Source organism: Ochotona curzoniae, unplaced genomic scaffold, assembly GCF_017591425.1.
Source record: "Ochotona curzoniae isolate NIBS_2020 unplaced genomic scaffold, NIBS_Ocur_1.0 contig_430, whole genome shotgun sequence".
Taxonomy (NCBI): Eukaryota; Metazoa; Chordata; class Mammalia; order Lagomorpha; family Ochotonidae; genus Ochotona; species Ochotona curzoniae.
In genome coordinates this window covers 27,045,559-27,061,211 of record NW_024466219.1, presented here as the reverse complement: position 1 = coordinate 27,061,211, position 15,653 = coordinate 27,045,559, and the positions used below count along the sequence as shown (strand labels likewise).

General features: G+C 48.3%; 1 pseudogene; it reads right to left on the bottom strand.

Annotated features, from left to right (window-relative positions):
* Positions 1-1,449: 1,449 nt before the first annotated feature.
* On the bottom strand, positions 1,450-15,586 carry LOC121160112 (annotated as a pseudogene).
* Positions 15,587-15,653: the final 67 nt, after the last annotated feature.

Genomic DNA, 15,653 nt, shown 5'->3' with positions numbered 1-15,653 from the left:
GAAAAGGTTTTGAAGCAGCATGGGACATATTTGATATTTTGTTTCATGGTACAACTGTTACCTTCCTTTCCTCAGGATCTAAACAGGAGTCTGGAAGCTCTTGCTAATTCACTTTCCATTCTGACACTTCGGCTGTCCCACTTCTGCATCCTACACGGGATGCGCCAAGTCACCATGGACACTGTCATAGGGGCAGTCATGCCAGACAGAGGAATATCTATGGAAAGTGGTATATTGAGTGCTTCCAGGTCAGCTTCTTTTTATTATTATTATTAATTACATTGCATTATGTGACACAGTTTCATAGGCTCTGGGATTCCCCCAACCCCTCCCCATGCCCTCCCCCTTTGTTGGATTCCTCCACCTTGTTGCAGTATTACAGTTCAAATTCAGTCAAGATTCTTTCTTTGCAAGCATATACCAAGCATAGAGTCCAGGATCTTATTGTCCAAATAAATTCAACAGTTTCTTGGGGAGACCATCTCTGGTGTGAAAGCAGAGCTGGCAGAGTATCATGCTGATCAATTAAAAGCCCCAACATAACATCAACAACAATTTACAACATTATGGAATTATTTGACATGGTATTGAGTAACCAATATGTTAAAAAATACAAGTTCTTAACCATATCCTGTGACTACTTCAGTGACATTTCAATTTTAGTTTATATACAACGGGCTTCTATACACCTTAAAATGGCTATAGGGTACTATTCAGCTGTCTCATGTCTATTTTCATTTTAGTATTTAGCAATTTATAGTGTTGAATTATAATTTTGCTGAACTTGGCAGATTTTAGGATAGTCTAAACTGGCTTATAACTCTAACAGGCATATGTCAACAGTTGAGGTGCAGAACAGTTTTAGGAGGGGTGTGCAGAGAAATCATCAATACCTTAGTGAGGAGTAACTAATCTTTGTGTCCTACCTAGTAAGGTATGTGTGAGTCCACGCGAAGCTTAGCTTCTTTAAGCCCTTTTCAAAAGTTAGCCTGGGGTGGGAAGGCAAGTTCCATGGCACTCTAACTTTGAGGAGCTGTATAACTTCCACACACAGGGCCAATGAAAGCAAGCTTCCAGATCTGCTCATCCACTCTTCCTCTTTCTCTTCTTTTGCCCTTCCCTAGGGAGTGGTGGTGAGATGGTTGAGGTTAGCAATCCTACCAGGTGCATGGAGAAGCAGGAGAAAACACTTTTTTCAGAATCAGTTACATGGGTAGTTTTCAGAATCCTGTTTGTCATGTAAAGGAGTTAATAATAAAGTCTTACCAAATGACCAACACTATATTTGTTGGCTTTGCAGAGGGGTGCCAGGCGGTGCTGAGAGGCATGGAATCCAAAAGAGGAAACCCAAGCTCAAGAACTTGATGAAGGGTCAGTTTTGAAACACCTTCCTGCAGTGCTGCTATTCTGGGAGGCCATTTTTGAAGCAGCTGATAGTCCAGGCTCTCCTTACTGACCCAGCAGCTATGCAGGCTCTCACTTTGTCTGCCCCTGGGGTTTCTAGAACAAAATATTATCCAAACAGAGGTGATTTTCTATATAATTTCTGTTTAACTGGTGATAGTTGCAATGAGATAAAGAACTTGATGAGCCCCAAACAGAAGTCAGAGCTCAAATACCTGTGGCTTCTCCTCCACTGGGGACAGAACCCACCCTACCATACTGCACAGCTCCAGAGAGCACCACTGGCAAGCAAAAAAGAAAAAATCACATCCCCTTGCAAATCCTCTTCAAATAAAAAAAGTGAGAAGAATAAGAGACAGAGAGAGCACCACTGGCACCAAAGTGTGACCAAATAGCACCTGCTCGTGTCACAGAGTGAATATCCTGCTCTGTGCAAGCCTAGAGGGAATAACCAATGGTTCACACTGGATACTGAATACTGCTCCTCCTCTCTCCTCCAGGTTTGCCACCCCAGTTACTGCCCTGTGGTCCCCTTTCTCATCTTCTCCCTCCTTTGCATGGAGGGCTTGCAGCCAGTTGCCCAGTCCTGAGCTGCTTCCTGCACGACCTCAATAGACTTTGCTGCTTTCTTCCCATTCCCTCTATCAAAATCTCGCTTCCAACATGGCCAGACTCCATTAGAAGGGACGCGACTAACTTCTTAAACAATCTCGTTTCCTCTTCCTCCCCATGCCTTCAATCCACTGTTGACACTACACTATATTACTGTCTCAATCTTGCTCTTGCCTTAGCATTCCTAGGCTCAGAAATGTTCAATGGCTCCCCAGTGCTTAAAAAATAACATTCCAACCCTTCAGTCTGGCGTGTAAGCCCCTTCCTTGGCCCCAACCAGCTTTTGCAACTCCAACACCCTCTGCTCCTTTGCTCCACCCATGCAATGCTGGATTCTTCCATGTCTTGTCACCTCACCAGCTCAGTGATTCCTCTGGTATTCTCAAGAGTATCCCTCCTCCATTCCTTAGGTATTAGAATTCCACCTTGAACATGTTGGAGCATCAGGTTCCCCCTCAGGATCAGGACATACTTCTTTATCAGGCAGAAAACTCAGGAAGCCCAAAAGCATGACCATGGGCAGATGTGTGGGAATGACAAGGCAAGATTCCCCACACTTCACCAGGGGATAGTATTCCTTCTGTTGCCTTCTATGTCAACTCTAACTTTATACCATATATTTTTTGTATTTAACACATTGTTGCTAAGAGCATTCATTTCATTCCACCTTGCTTAAGGAAAAACCATAACATTAATGTAGTTGTAAATTTTTCCATCAAACCAGAAATGTCCAATAAACGCACAAGAGAATGAAATGGAGCAGGTTCTCTGGACATCTTTAGCCTGTCACTCAAACCATGAACTCCAGGCCCATAGGCACTGCATCTGTTTTGTCTGCTGCTGTGTTCCCACTACCTGACATGTTGTCGTTACCAGCCTTACAGAGCTATTCTCTAGCTCCATACCAAGGTTCCACTGCAGAACCCTTGGAAGCCAGGCTTCTCTCCTGGCCTCCCTCCCTTCTGTCAATGTGCAACACCAGAGTCAACTGGGAACTGCATGTCTGAGCGGGACTGTTTTAGGACTGGGACAGATCAGCTACTATCAAAGCTTATATCTTTCAGCTCACAACATCTGGACTCTGAGACCCCAGCTCTGATTGTCTCCATGAGGAAATTGAGACTTGGAATTCTGTACATCACACATTAACAACTTATAAGCAATCACACACCAATTACCGCTTTAAATCCTGACAACAAGCCCATATAGGAATTTGTGACATCCTCATTTTACAGGTAGATGTCAGAGGAGTAGCCAGTTTGCCCAATAGCTCCAGATCTTCCATCTCTGAGGTGAATCTGGAGCTAGCACACAGGTCTCCAGGTCTCCATGCTGAGGACTCCTCCTGCGGGGCTGTAATCTGCCCCTTGCTAGCTGTCTATCTTCTAAGAACACCCCAGACCCAAGTGATATCTATCTACAGAAATCTTCCCATCAATCCTCCCCTGCACATTCACTATACCACCAGGTAACTGAGGAATAAAGGACCCCAAAATGCTACCGTACCACCCAACCCAGACTCTCTAAAAGCTGCTAGGATGCAATACACAAGCAGGCAGGTGATGGGACAGACATGGTGGAGCAGCTGTTAAAGCCATCACCAGCAATGCCAGCAGCCCATTTGTGCACCTGTTCCTGTCCTGGCCACTATACTGCCAATCCAGCTCCCTGCTAATGGCCTGGGAAAAGCAAGGAAAAAATGGCTCAAATGTTTAGGTCCTTGCAACTCGTGGAAGATCTGGATGAAGCTCCGGGCTCCTGGCTGCTGCCTGACCCAGTGTTGGCTATTGTCACCATCTGGGGTGTGAAACAGGAGCTGGAAGATCTGTCTCTCCTAGTCTCTCTGTAACTCTTTCAAAATAAACTAATCTTTTAAAAGAGACCTGGGCCAGATGGTCTCCTGGTTTGGGGAAGAGTTATGGGAATGGAGAGTTGATTCTTGGCTGGGAAACTGGCCAGGACTTCTCAGTAACCACAATGCCCTGCCAGCACTGCCCACCCTCCAGCAACACCTCCAAGCCACCGTCCAGGGCAAGGAAAGACAAAAACCAGGTCATTAGCGACCCCTTGTGGGAATAAGGAAATATTGTAAGTGGCCAAGTATTCAGTGTTAGACTGGTAGGTAGCCCAGGATTGTCTCATGCACTGACCTGCCACGATCATGTACACACATACACACACGCATGCATTTGTTGGGATTAATAAGCGAGAAATCACTTAACATCTCCTTTCTTGGAGCATTTTTCTCTTTCCATGCAAACAATTCATGATTGCATTTGTGACACAGCATTCAGCTTGAGCGCAGGTGTAGTGTGAAGAGAAACACTGCTCACTGTAAAGTGTTGTGCACCGGGGAAGGCAGCTCATCATTCACACTGCCAGGCTGGTGCACGGATTGCCCAAGGCCAAGTCCGTGGCTCTGGGCAGCATCTCTGGTCAGGGTTCAGTCCCAGCCACAGCAGATCATGAGGCCACATCTTGGTCACTTGATCACCTGACAACCTTCCCAGAAGCCGCACGACTCCCTGTATGCCCTAGTTAAGAATTCAAGAGCACTGCAGAAGTCCCCAGGGAGGTGCTAGGTCCACATTGCCACAGAAAGACTTGCTGCTGAGCAGGTGTGGGTTCAGCTAGCATCTAAAGCAGCCTCAGAGAACAGAAAGAACCATCTTCTGCCTCCTCCTCCCAGAAGGTGTCAAGTTTATAAAGCGACACCATCCTTGATCACAGCTTAAATAGCTAGTGCACGCAGCATTTCACCACCGATTAAAAATCATACCTACTGCCTTAGTTTCATCTGTCAGAAGAAATCTTACAAGGCAGAGATTTACATGTAAAGAGATGGAGATGAAGGCCAACGCACCATGAGGAGTAGGTGATGGGGCCAGACTAGTGGTTGGGCTTCCGTCTTCTCCCTTGAATCTGTCAGCACCATGGTCCTCTGCCCCCTAACTCAGCACAGGCGACACAGGTGGCAAATGCCCTTGCCGCCATAGGTTTCATGCACCAGCAAAATCTTCTTAATGCCTGTGTCCTACATATGCTCTATTCTTTTGATTAGGGACAAGGCTATGCGAAAGCTACAACAGACCCCAGCTGCTCCCGAAGCCTGCAGGATCAGCTTGTGTGCCACTGTCCCTGAACCAAGCACGGTGCGCCGCTCCCTGTCTTTCTGAGCAGGCAGAACTCTGTTCCCTGCCTCTGCGAGTCCTCACTTCACACACGGAGGTTCCCCTGCGGTTCTCTCTGCTCTTCATCTCCCAGTGTCCCCCCCAGCCCGCCCGTGGGTGATGGACAGCGGTAGGTGAGGCCAGGCAGCAGACAGGGGGCACTGCTGAGCATCCGCATTCCAAAGCCTCCGCAGCCTTAGCACGGCACAAGCAGACAGACACACAGACCGGTGTGGCTCCCAGGGACCCGCCCGACAGCAAGAGGCCGTTGACATCACTGTTTGCTTCCCTTCCTGTGATTTATGGCACGTGGTCGGGCCTTTCTCGTCCCGATTTATGACCACCTGTCTGGGCGAACACATAAATTACGACCTCTGTGGCCATTTAAATCTCAGTCCGAGATAGGACAAGACACCTCGGCTGGCTGCTCTGTCTCCCCCGGTATTAGAAGCAATTAGGGCTGTGTGAAGCCTGCGGAAGGTCGGGAGCGGGGAGGGAGGGTGGGCTCCCTGTGACATTCCCTCCCCCCGCCAGCCTTCCTGCCTTCCCTCTGTGTTTGAGGTCAGTTAGTTGTACTCCTTCTATAAACACAGCCTCCCAGTGAGGGAGGGAGCGCTAAAGACTCCGAGAACCAGCCCACTGAGTTCTTGGAGCAGGCGTTTTCTGCAAGCAGGGAAATTGCGAAATCTAGTGTGACACCAAGTGGTGTCAATCGTGGTGGGACAGAGAACAAGATGTACAGAAAGAGATGGCATGGGTGGACATTTGGTGCATGAGTTAAGGCCCTGCATGGGCCTCCCACATCTTGTACTGGAGTGCTTGGGTTCGAGTCCAGCTTCCTGCAGATGTGCATCCTGGAAGGCAGCAGCTGATGGATGTCCCAAGTACTGCAGTCCATGCCTCTAGGCTTTGTCCTAAGCCAGCCCCAACTGTTGGGAGCATTTGGGAAGTGAACCAATGGAATAAAGCACACGCTCTTTCTCTCTCCCTCCCTTACTCTCTACCTATTATTTTCTACCTGCTTTTTCATTAGTTAATTACTTAGCTGATTTGCACACAGAAGCACCCGGGGCTGCCCTGGCACCTCTGATCTGACAGGGATGAGAGCTGGGACCTGGCTGAGCAGGATGAGCTAGGATCACAGAGCCCATGCTCCAGATTCCTGTGCCAGGTTCTTCCCTCTGTCTCTCTCCCATTCCCATTCCCATTGTTCCTCTTTGTAGCTCTTTGAGACCATGGAGAGGCAGGAAGATTGGATTCCAGTGTGTTCTGTTGAGGAGTGGACACTTTTTCAAGAACCACTATCGTCTGTCACGGCTGCTTCTGCTGGTGTCATCTCCTTTGTCACACACGGTGACATTTCCACCCCATGCTTTATGACAAACAGCCTCACACAGGCTGAAAAGTTAAGTTGCTGGAAAATGCCTACTGACCCACTGCTGGAATTCTACTGAATGAGGAAAGGCATTTCCTGTATCATGTATTTGTCCACCGCTCAATCTGACATACCTCACTCTTTTTCTACTTCCAAAGAAGTTGTTGGCGTCAGCACACTTCACCTCTAATGTAGTCACGGTCCACGCTGGCGGTCCCAGGTCAGCAGCAGCCACTGACTGCGCCCTGAGACTCTCCAGTTCTAGAAGATCCCCTTCTCCTGAACCCCCTCTGTTCTCCTTGTTACATTTTCTCCTGACCACTCACTGTGCCAGGCAGCTCAGGCACTTGGCAGTCATCTGTCAATCTTGCTGGCCCCTGGCCCTCCCGCTGGGACACATCATGGTGGACCACAGGTATTGGTGCAGAGTACAGGCCCACAGCCTCACACCTAGAGGTAAAGGGCAGGATGGCATCCCAGCCCTTCGGTCCAGGCCTTCAGCATGCCTGGGGTTTCTTCCTGGTGGTTCTCAGGAAAGATGTGACATCTGACCATTAGCCACTCTACCCCCAAGTCTCCCAGGGCTGTGCCTAAGCAGTTACCCTCCCCCATCCCTCCTCTGTGACACCTGGCACAATAGTCAGGACAAAGCTGTGAGTCTCCAGGGCTGCTGAAATGGGACCTGATACCCTCTGTGGTCCCTCATCCTTTTTACAGGCATTAAGCTATAGATATCGCTTCTATCCCGGGTACCTAAACCCAAGAATTAGACCCCATTGGCCCAGTTCTACTTTTCCAGTGTTTCCAGTGGCTCATTCCTGATCATGACCCCGCAGTCTGGGTCCACCATGGTCAAAATGCATCTGGACTCAGAGAGTGTGTCATACAGGGGACCAGGCAAAGGGACTCTTCCTGAACTCCATTGCCAACCCCTAGGGGAACTGGAAGAAGCCTTACCTGGGACAAGCCATCAACCTTTTCAGTTCAATGTCGACAATAAGCAACTCATCTCAAGAATCCTAGGGGACTGAGTACAAATCCCGGTGAGCACCTCCTGACACATCTATCTGCCTGGACTTGCCAGGAGCTGGCACCACAGATGGTCGACGTCTGCCTTGGTCCTGGGAGACACTGACCAGCATGCGGCTCCTTGATCCCTGCCTTCAACATCAACACAGTCACTCGAGGGAAATGTTCTCTGTTTCTCTCTGGTAAAACTATCATGGCAACACCTCTTCAGGTGATCTCCCTGACCAACCGAACTTGCCTGCTGAGGGAGCCGTGGCTCATCGCGAGGGCTCATGTCGGATCCCTTTGTGCCTGCCTGAGGTTGCATGCATTAAGATCCCAAAGTCACCGCACATCTGTATCCGGTATCTCCCTGGCCAGGGCAGGACTAGCAGCCTCTGCTGTCCTCTAACCCCTGGCCCATGTGCTCGATCAGTGGGTCCTGCTCCTCAGGGCAGTCTGAATTAGTGAGCCAAGCCCATTCACCCCAGCAATGGAGAGAGGACACTCACATGAAAAACGTTCAAGATCAATGTTCTTTTTTAAAAAAAAATCCCAAAACATTTGTGAAGAAGCATCCTCAGGTGGCACGTTGTGAGTTGGTTCAACTGAGCAGTCATTGATCGCCCTGGCACTCAGGGAGGGTGGATCTACACGCAGCTCTGGTCGGGACAGGTGAAAACTGAGCCCAACAAGACAGAAGGTAAAGGAACTCCAGGAAGAGGACCCAGTATTCAGGAAACAAAAGCACCACAGCAATCGGCCTGCCATCCTGCCTTGTCACCTGGGAGGACAGAGCCAGCCAAGCAGGTGAGGCAGAGGCAGAGCTCTGTGAGTGTAAAGAGATGCACCCCAAGACAGAGCTCCAAACCCGGAACTTTACTCCCAAGAGTGTGAATTATTCTGAATAGGTGCATTGTGCCGTTCTGTCTCGTTTCATTTTACAGCATGAAATATGACCGTAACTGTATGTTGAATTTTGAAACAGTGACCTGCATCATTGTCTGACCTGTAAGCATCTCTCCACCAGGGGGCACTGTGAACATCAAAAAAACATGGGAAAAGAACAAAGAGAAATGAGGGTACAGGGAATTTATTTATTAATTAGAGACATATTTCCAGAGACATTTTTAAGTGCAAAAGAAATCTAATAGAGCATGGACACATAGACAAGCAGGGTAAAGGTTCCACCATCAGGAAAGTTCTACTTGACAACAAAAAGGGAAAGAAGAAAATTTGACTGGACCCTGACTAGGAGCCTAGAGCCCTGTGAAGATCTGGAGAAGACCTCGGGAGAGTCTTCCCACCAGGACCCCTATCAGGGGACACTCAGTTTGCACAGGACAAACCCCGGCAATGGGAGAGGTGGAGGTGGGGCCAGGGGCCAGAGTCTGCCATCCGAGAAAACTTCCCAGAGAGGTGACTTTTCTCTTAATGTCAGAGGGATGCACATATACACACATTCACAATGAAAGAGAAAAAGAGGAAGAGAGAGAACATTCTCTTCCTCTACTTTAGTTGTCAAATGCCTGCAACCATTGGGCAGGCTCCTGGAACTCAAGCCATGTCCCTGGCACATGGGTGACAAGAATCCAGCTATGCCAGTCATCACTGTTACCTCTCAGGTCTGCATATGCAGCAAGCTGAAATCAGGAGTCAGAGCCAGGAATCAAACCTAGGTACTCCCTGTGTGGCATGCAGGCTTCTTTCCCACTAGGCTATACCTACTGTCCTAGGAGGTAGCTTTTTAAAAACAGCCGAGGACTTTGAATGGGGCAGCATCAAGAATCTATACGGCAGAGGTCAGTGTGGTGGCTCGACAGCTGAGTGTAAGCACCAGCATCCCATACCAGCACCAGTCTGTGTTCAAGCTGCTCCACTTCTGATCCAGCTCCCTGCTTATAGTCTGGGAAAGCAGCAGAGGATGGTCCAAGCCCTTAGGAGCCATCTGCACCCATGTGGGAAACTGGGTGGAAGTTCCTGGCTTCAGATTAACTTAGCTCTGGCCATTGCAGCCATCAGGGGAATAAACCAACAAATGAAATCTCAATCTCTTTCCTTATGCATCTCCTTCCATCAATAGAATCTGCATTTCAAATTAAAAGAAATAATTTTTAAAAATAATGTAGATGGCAGGAGGCAGGGGATTATGCTAGGTTCTAGGTCTAGCTTGTAGTTCAGAGCTCGTATTGCAAATACAGGCTGGGAAAGCAAACAGCAGCAAAGCTGTAGAGGAGTGTGTAATGGAATGGAAGGCTGGGCCTTTTGAGAAATGAGAAGCCACTGAAGAGTTCTGAGCAAAGCAGAGCCCTGCAGAGTTGTCACAGACACTTATAGTAGAAGAGAACTGTCCATGCCAACATCCAGGAGGAGCCCTCATGATGATGGCAGATGGCAACGCAGCATGTAGCCAAGGAAAGTAGAGAGGGAGAAAGGTCAAAACCAAAAATGTTAGAAGTCATGGTTGAAGTTAGGAGCAGAAGAAAGAACCGCACAGAAGCATAGGCAATGCAGCCGAGGGAGAGAGGTTCCTGTAAGTGGTACCCACAAGCACAAAGGCAGGGTGATAGTGGGTACACAAAAAAGATCACAGAGTGTGGTCCAGGGTGCTAAGTGATCCCATGCTGTGGCACCAGGGAGAAGTGGGGGAACAGGAAGTGAGTGCAGGTGATGGACATGAAGAGGGGCAGAGGAGGACCCCAGTTACTGGTCCAAGGTGATGCTTGAGCTCACTTTTCCAGAAGCGTCTGAGCAGGAATTCAGCCTCTGTCCTGGATGACTGTTACCCAGCTCTATCCAGCTGCTGACCCCACATTCTGGAATCTTTCTCCAGACCCCTGCAGAAGCATTTTATGCACCCTGCAAATTAATGTCAACGACTTAGCTACCTGCACAGGGGATCCACAGAGCCTTACCCCCTTTTAAAACCAGTCTGGTCATTTGAAGGTGCCCTGCTCAGCACAGTCTCACCCTCATTCTGACAGCACCCAGGGAGCAGCCACAGGTAGAATTGCAGCTCCTTCCTTTATTTGAACTTCCTCTCATTAGAACAATCAAAAGTCAATACAGCCACTCCTATCCTAACTCAGGTTTGGAAAGTACCCAGGTGCTTCAAGTACAGTACAGCAAGGTTTGTGTATACATTACACAGATCTCATCTCACTGGCTCTAGGATGGACTCCCTCCCACTCCCCTTGTGTCTTGGCCCTGGACCCCTTGGGGGTGTTACATTTCTCTTGCTGATGTGTAGTTGTGCTTCTGTTCCCACGGTTTTCTGCATGGGACTTTGACAACAGAAGTTGCTTCCTCGTTCCTTCCTCAAGCTGACGACTCAGACCTGCCGACTGTGTATTTGCTGTCTCGGTTCATTGCTGATCATGTGCTTGGTTCCCTTCATCACTCTCATCTTTCCATTGCTGCATGAATAGTTATTCATGGAAGAGTAAGAACTGCCCTTTGCTTATCTGCACTGGAGCACTGCATTGGTGGTGGGTGTTTTGATGGGCAACAGCAGGTCCTCTGAGTAGGGTGCACTGAGTGTCATGGTGTCCCTGTCACAGGTCAGGGAAATCAGAACCAGGTGAGGTTCCTGGCAAGCAGTGACCATGCTCCCCTCTTTGTGGATCACAAGCCAAAACCTGTCCTGTTCAAAACACAGGGTATGGATGAAGCACTATGACAGGCAGGCAGTCTTTGCAGGAGCTCCAGTCGGGCACTGTTGTCTTTGATCTCCTCCCTTTAAGTCTGCCGTGCCTGCCCCGCTGTGCTAACACCAGCTCAGCAGCTGGCAAGACAGTCCGCCTGTTAATTTCAAAAAGTTCACTAACAACTATAGTTTCCAACCTACAAGATCTGCAGAACATTTTGAGTTTGCTCATGGCACTGAAATCAAAGACATTAATTCTGCCTTCATGTCAATGGTCAGAAAGCCGGGTGACTTTCATTAAATATACCCCAAGCAGAAAAGAACAATCTACTTCACACAAAGAGTTCAAGGGCACAAGGAAGCACTGTACCTGTCACCTGGAAGGCAGGGGTTCGGCTGGACGGAAGCGTCCTTGCTTGTACCACCCCAGACCATGGAGTTCACAGGCACAGCACACACTGCCACGTACACCTTGCCAATCCGAAGCCCCCACACACACACCCTTTAAAATTTTTTTAATTTTAATATCCAATGCTGTGAAATTCGCTGTTTGCTAAAAGATCTAATATAGCTTTTTTTTTTTCTGGTCCAATATTCCCAATACTCTGTACATCCTAAAAAAAATAATAATAATAGAGAGAGCCATTTCCAGAAAAAGAACGCGTTTGTGAAATCTATCTCTCAGCACAAAGAAGTGAGATATATTAGCATTTTGATCATTTCTGTGCACACGGATGGAATAATCACAATAAGAAAAGTGAATTTTTGCTTTTGGAATCCCCAGGCATAAGAAAAGATTTGGCAGATATTTTAGGTCACTAAAGATATTTCTTGGGGCCCAGGGTCATGGTGTAACATGTTAAGCTGTCATCTGCAATGCTGACTTCCTATAGGTGCACCAGTTGAAATCCAAGCTGCTCCACTTCTGATCCAGCTCCCTGTTAACGTACCTGAGAAAGAGAAGGAAGGCTCAAGTGCTTGGGGTCCTGCACCCATCTGGGAGACCTAGAAGAAGCTCCTGGCTCTGGCTTCAGCTTGGTCCACCTCTGCTTGTTCAGACACTTTGGGGAGTGAACCAATGGATGGAAGCCCTCTCTGTCTTTCTGTCTCTCTCTCTTTATATATATGTGTGTGTGTGTACGTGCATATATATAATATAAATATATTAAATATATACATATGTATGTATGTGTATTTTATATGCATATGTACTATATATTGTATATTTAAATTATATGAAAATATAATTTGACTTTCATATTAATAAGATACACCCTTGTAAAATTAAAAAATATATTTCTTCCATCACTTCCAGTAGGTTATCACGGCTGAGCAGGAAAATATGTTGGTGCAAGTTTTCCCTGTGACTATTCTTCTTCCTCCACAGACAGAGCTCTGCCTGTCCTACCCCAAATCTTTGATACCGGAAGATGAGTATTTTTCTAGTAATTCTCCCTGGTAACAATGTCTGGTCTTAGAAAAATGCAAATCTGATCTTATAATCTCATTCAAAGACCCCTCCATGGTTCTTCCTTTAAGTTATAGGAAGGAAGCAGGAGGGAACAGAAAAGGGAGGGAGATCAACCAATCTTCCAGCCAGAGGTTCAGTACCCCCACGTACCGATAACAGGCAGAGCTATGCAGAGCTAAATCCAGGAGCCAGGAACTCAGTTTTGGGTCTCCCACATGGGTAGCAGGAACCAGGAACTTGGACCCTCACCCGCTGCCTCCAAGCTGCATTAGCAGGAATGCCAAATTGGGTGCAGAATAGCTGGAGTAAGAGCCAGCCCTCTGACCTGGGATTCAGGCATCCCAAGCAGAAATTGAATGATGAGACCACCACTGCACAACACTGACCAAAGATTGTAACTGGAGCTAAGCAGGGCCTTTCATTATGCAGCCACATTTCCAGGGCTTCTCACATTTCCTGTGGCTTCACCCATAAAAAATATGAAACACATGCATCCAAAGGCATTTCAGAAAGTTCATGGAACAACCCATCCATGCAGTCCACAGCAACTTACCACCAAATAAAATTATCTTTTAATTTAGCATTTTTCATAAATCATTTGAAATGTTCTTGTCTAGCATAAAGTATCTGGTCTACTTCTAGGTATGAACACAAAAGAATTGAAAACATTCGCACTGCTTTATCAATGTTTGCTGCAGTGTCATTCCAACGGCAAAAAGCAAAAACAACACAAGTGTCCATTAACAGATTTTGACAATATATTCATGCTTAAGCACTTCTACCATGTTCACCATTTGACGTGCGCAATTCAGTGACACTGAGCATATAGACATGGTTTTGCAATAATCACCACTTTTTCCAAAAACCTTTTCATCATCCCAAACAGAAACTTTAAACCTTTAAGAATAACTACCATTTCCCCCAGTTCCTCTCCCGCCTCTTGTAACCTTGAATACACTTTTTGTCTCCAGGAGCCAGAATTATACAAAACTTCTCTTCTTGCATCAGGCTCATCTCAATGAACTTTGTGCTTCAAGACCCATTCACGTTAAGAGCATGTATCAGACCTGCTCCCCTTTGTGGTTGCACAATACTCCAACCCATGTCTACACCACATTTTGTTTCTCCACTCATCAGCGAACACCTGAGTTGTCTCCACCTTTTGACAACTACCAATGATGCTGCGATGCACCTCATACATACATCTTTGTTTTGAATTTTACTAAAAACCTGTGCATATGTTTACTTCTCCCCCAGCACACACTGTCCTCTCTGGCTGTCTATGCCCAGTTTATTCCCTCTATCTATCTAGAATACTCCTCTCCTTTTTTCTTTTCCTGGGAAGTTTGTACTCACTGTCCAGTTTCCAGATCAAGCTGCTACTGCCTCTGCTGAGTCATGCCTGACAGCTTCCGGTGCTTCTTCCTGCTTGCTGTCTCTAAACTCAACCTCTGATGAGCACGTCAGCAGTTAGGACCCCGAGCCGCCGTTGACTTCTCCTGATCCCATCTTCTGCGAATGTGTGATGGCCAAAACCAAGCACTGACTGCCAGGTCTGGTACCAGCGCCAGTTCTCACAACCAACTGTAACATGAACTCAATAAATGCTTTCTGGATCAACAGAATCATGCCTTTGCCCCCAGGGGCTACAGAAACAACCGCAGCCAGTCACAGGATATTTACAATCCCCACAGCATACAGGAGCAGAGCGCACCTTCCACCTAGAAGCTGAAGTGTTCTGTGTCTGAAGCTGTTAGGAGGAAAACCACAGGACTGGTTACAGCTGTGCTTACTGGCTGAAGCTGAGCGGCTGCTCTGGGAAGGAGGCCGAGGCCGCCTCACAGTGAGACCCCAAGCCTGCTTGAGCTCAGAGTCAGCCTGGGGTTTTGCAACCCTAACCTGAGTCCCAGGAATTCAGCGACAGCTTCTCACCACCAGACAAAGCATCGGTGGAAAAGGACTCTGGGCCTCAACTATTTAATCCACGCTTGAGCGAATCAGAGAGCCCAGCCTATTTAGCAACTGCGCTCTGAACTGTGAGCCCATTCAGCTGCGGTGATCACAGGTGCAGCCCCTTGGCCCGCTCTGAGACGGCTGGGCTCTATGACTTCAACTTTCCCCGGGATCCCTAGGAACAGGCTCTGCAAACACCAAGCTGCAGATAAAATAAATCGAGGTCTTGAAGCTCACCGCCCGCCCAGGACAGATTCATGAGTTCGCATGTGGACTGGCGGGTCCTTGGGCACAAATTCCACATCTCTCAGGAGCTCAAGACGCCAAAATAGCTCATCGGAAATGAAAACACACAAGCCTCAAGACTCCAGCGCTCTGAGGTCAGCCACGGAGGGTAGCCTGGCGTGTCTCTTTGGCCGCCCATCGCGGCCCAAAAAGCGGACTGGGCCGTACCTGTCCCGCAGGTGGCCGCTGCGCAGCCCCTTGAGCTTGCACTCCGCGGCGCTCATCACCATCCCCTTGCAGGATCTGACCGGGTAGATCCACAGCTGTGCTACGGTGCCCACCTGCTGCAGCCACGGGCGCGCCGCCAGTGCCACCACGGGAGCCCCCAGCGCCACCACGGCCAGGCCCAACGCGGCGACCCCGAGCCACCCGGCCCGGGACTGCGTAGGGAGGCCGAGGCGGGCAAAGACCCAGAAGCCCGCGGCGCCCTTGGCTGAGCACGGGTGAACTCGTCAGGAACTTTAGGAAGAGGGTTGGGGAAGGGGACCAGGTCCACGAAGGGGCTCCTGAGACCAGCCCTGCACGGGAAGACCCCTAGGAGCACTACATGTGCACTTCCGTTAGTCCCTTGCCCTGATGTCTCTCTGATATTGACGAGGAAAAAAGTGACCTTCCTGTTTTAAGAGTCGACCCTGAAAGTTGGCGTGGATTTTCAGTGCCATCACTCCCAAAACTTGCCAAGGAAACTTCACTTAGCAGTCTCACATTACAGGGTTAAACACCAGGAAA